Source organism: Barbatula barbatula (assembly GCF_947034865.1).
Source record: "Barbatula barbatula genome assembly, chromosome: 8".
NCBI classification, from domain to species: domain Eukaryota; kingdom Metazoa; phylum Chordata; class Actinopteri; order Cypriniformes; family Nemacheilidae; genus Barbatula; species Barbatula barbatula.
Genome location: NC_136771.1, coordinates 3369950 through 3373798, shown reverse-complemented (window position 1 = coordinate 3373798; position 3849 = coordinate 3369950).

Sequence of the window (3849 nt, the reverse complement as noted above, 5' to 3'; positions counted from 1 at the left end):
CATCGCCCCCCTCTCTTTCTCTCTTTCTCTGACAGCGCTCCAAACATCATAGCGATTACACTGAAAGAAATAACTTGTTTTCACAATTTGTGATTGGGAGATCTTGTAGTATTGCATATGCTTCATTTAAGGAAATGTGCATGGGCAAGAAAAGAATGTGTGTGGAAAAAATATATTTCGGGAGATGATGTGTTGAATGCATCTCTACCTGTTTGCATTGTGTAATTTGTTATCAAAATGTTACTGTGAAAATGTGTACTGTTGCAGGTCAATTGTGTTGCGGTCTGGGAGTGGTGTTATAATTTAATCACCATCCAGAGTGGGGTAGTGTTGCAGGAATATGGGCATTGTCCCTTTAAGAAGTATGGGCTTTGTAGTGCTGACCGTACTGAAAGTAGTGCGGGTGCAGGGTATCGAGCATGTGAAGATCGGCTGCTTCAACTTCGACAGAAATGTACTGTTAGCCATCAAAATTTAGTGAAAATTTCAAAAACCGCTGGCGTAGGCTCGCAACTTTTTTTTAAAAGGCTGGCGTAGAAAGAGTTAATAGTTGAATTTGTAAAGTGCATTTCATACTACATACAGTTACAAAACCATTTTCTAATAAACACAAAGAAGTAATCTTCGTGCATCAGTTTCACCCTAAACATCTCACAGGAAAGTGATGAGTTAAATCTCGTCCAGTTCAGATTTTCAGTAAATGACCCGTTGTGTAAATTCAACCTTTGATATATTGGCAGCTGATGTGCTGGTCTTTTAGGGGTCAGGGACAATTATTGATCGGTTATGTATGTGAATTGTAGTGTTCCAACCATTTATATGTAGGCTTCATAAAAAAGGAGCTCAAAATATAAATTAAACAGAGAATTTACAGACACGCGTTTTCCGTTAAAAGTCTTGGCTTTGGACTATAATAATAATAATAATACATTTTATTTGAAGGCGCCTTTCAGAACACTCAAGGACAGTTGAGTTGTAATAAAGCAAAAAGCAGCAATACATCAACAACAATTGTTAACTGTTAAAAAAAGATCAGGAAAACTAATCTAGAACTAAGAGCTGCAATACAACAAATAACAATTATTATCTATAAAGACTATAAAAAAGCTAGCCTATACACAAATATGTTTTAAGTCATGATTTAAAACTGGTCAAACAGTCACTTTCTTGTATAGATTGAGGAATAGAATTCCACAGATGGTGAGCTCCCCAGCTGAATGCCCCATCGTTACTTAACAAACAGAAGGTTCCGCGAGAGAATTAGATGAAGATGATCTAAGAGTACGTTTTGGGGTTTAGATATGAAGCAAATCAGAGAGGTATGTGGGGGCAAGATTATGTAGAGCTTTGAAAGTAAAAAGCAGAATCTTGAACTGTATAACCATGTTTAACAGGAAGCCAGTGTAAATGGTAAAGAACTGGAGAGATATGCTCAATATCACAATATCATATGTTTACAAACTTCCACACATTCTTCAACCAGTTTCAACAAAAGGACAAGATTTCATACATACTGGGAGAAAACGCAAGAAGCTCAAAACTGGCTGCAAGATCGGTCAAGTCCTGCCACGACCAAAGAACAACCAGGAAAACAGACACAACACAGTGAGGGTGACAGGATCCTGTCACCCTCACGAAGAACTTTCATAAATACTTTGCCGTTTTGCTGTTTATATTGAAATTATATATTTTTTTCTCTTAATCTGTATTTGTGCATTTTTATATGTGCTTTGACAATGTGAGTTATTTTTATCATGCCAATAAAGCTTCTTTGAATCTTCAATCCATAGATGGAGAGGTGTGCTGTGCGAGTGTCAATACCATTCAGGTCTGTATATTTTTACATTTTATGTGATTTAACGATTGCTAAATAAGATATGAATTAATTTTCACACAAAAAAATGCATGGCCTGGCTATTTCTGTTGCTTTCCTTGGAGCTTTTCCTGTTTTTTTTGGACAAAATAGTTACGTAACAGCTTTTTGTATATCAGAATTTTTTTTCCATAACCTATACGAACCTTGGGGGAGTGTACAGATAAACTACGTAATATATCCCGTGCAACTTATTTTTTTGACAGGTCAGGTTTTGACAAGAAGTAAGAATGCATGATACAGCGTTAAATAATACCTTTAAGCAAAGGCATGTTACCAGGATGAAATCAGACAATTTGCAATAAAAGTATGAAACCAGATTGGGTCTCGTGGAGCAATCACGGCCAATGACACTCAAAAGAATGTAGTAGTGTCTATATGCATTCACAATGCAGCTGCAATGATTCTCCAATGTCTTTTACTGTAATTCAATGATATACAGGTACATCTAAAAAACATTAGAATATCACGAAAAAGTCAAATCGTTTTTGTTAGTCGTTTCAGAAAGTGAAACCCATATATTCCATAGATTCATTACATATAGTGAAAAATATTTCAAGCCTTCATTTCTTCATTTGCAACAATGCGGCATGGCATGGAGGCAATAAGCCTGTGGCACTGCACAGGGGTAATGGAAGCCCTGGTTGATAGTGGCCTTCAGGTCATCTATATTGTTGGGTCTGGTGTCTCTCATCGGGGTTCAGGTCAGGTAGATTTGCTGGACAATCAAGCAAAGTAACACCATGGTCATTGAACCAGCTTTTGGTACCTTAGCACTTTGGGCAGGTGCCAAGTCCTGCTGGAAAATGAAATCAGCAATTTCACTACCGGTGGCAAAGTTGACAAAGCTTTGCTTATCTTGTGGCAAAACATGGAGCCGTTACGGCACTCAAAATTCGCTGATGGCAGTTACGAAGATCGCCGGACGTCAACACGTGTACTAGATAGCAAACATATATTCAGGGATTTAGTAACAGGAAGGCATAAATAATATGGAGCATAGACAAGCATGCAGAGACATGTTCACCAAGATAATGGTCAAATATATGCATTAATAAACTTTAAAAAAGCATTTTTTGTAAAGCTGGTCTGTAGCTTTCCTGTAGGTCAGTGATAAGAGCCTTGCGTTAACAACGCAAGATCGTGGGCTCGATATCTATGTAAAATGTATAGGATAATGCTGTAAGTCCCTTTGGATAAAAGCGTCTGCTAAATGTAAATGTTTTGACTCAATTTGGAACCAAGGACTGTTTTTCAAACTTTTTGAAAGTGGCATAGGTAGTAAAACATATGACCTTATTAAATCAATGTACACTGAGAGTAAATGTGGGATAAAATTCAATATAACATACTAGATAACTTTATCAGGAGCGTGGAGTGAGACAGGATTGCGGTTTAAGCCCAACATTTTTCATATTTACATCAATGAACTGGCAACCATCCTAGAGCGATCTGAAGCCCCTGGTCTCACTCTATACGATTCACAAATCAAATGTCTGCTGTATGCAGATGATCAGATTCTGTTGTCTCCCACTCAACACGGTTTACAACCGAACCTGGACCTGCTAGAACAATACAGTCAGACCTGGGCCCTGACAGTTTACCTAAAGAAAAACTTAAATGATCACCTTTCAGTAAAGAACCAGATGCCAACTATCACAACACACATTTACATTAGGCACACCTCGCAAATAATAACAGGTGATAGGGGACGAATATAATGCGTATTTGGCATTCTGTCCCGGGGAGAGGGCTCCGGGCTTGGTGGTTCCAACAGTGAATGAACAGAGATAATGCACACAGGGCCTTCTATGCCATCAAATATCCCAATTGGAAATTGGCTGAACATATTAGAATTAGTAATTGAATCGGTTTCCCTCTATGGCAGTGAAGTGTGGGATCCACTGACAAATCCAAATCAAGATTTTACTAAATGAGAGAAACATCCTATTGAGAAACTTGCCACAGAACTCGGT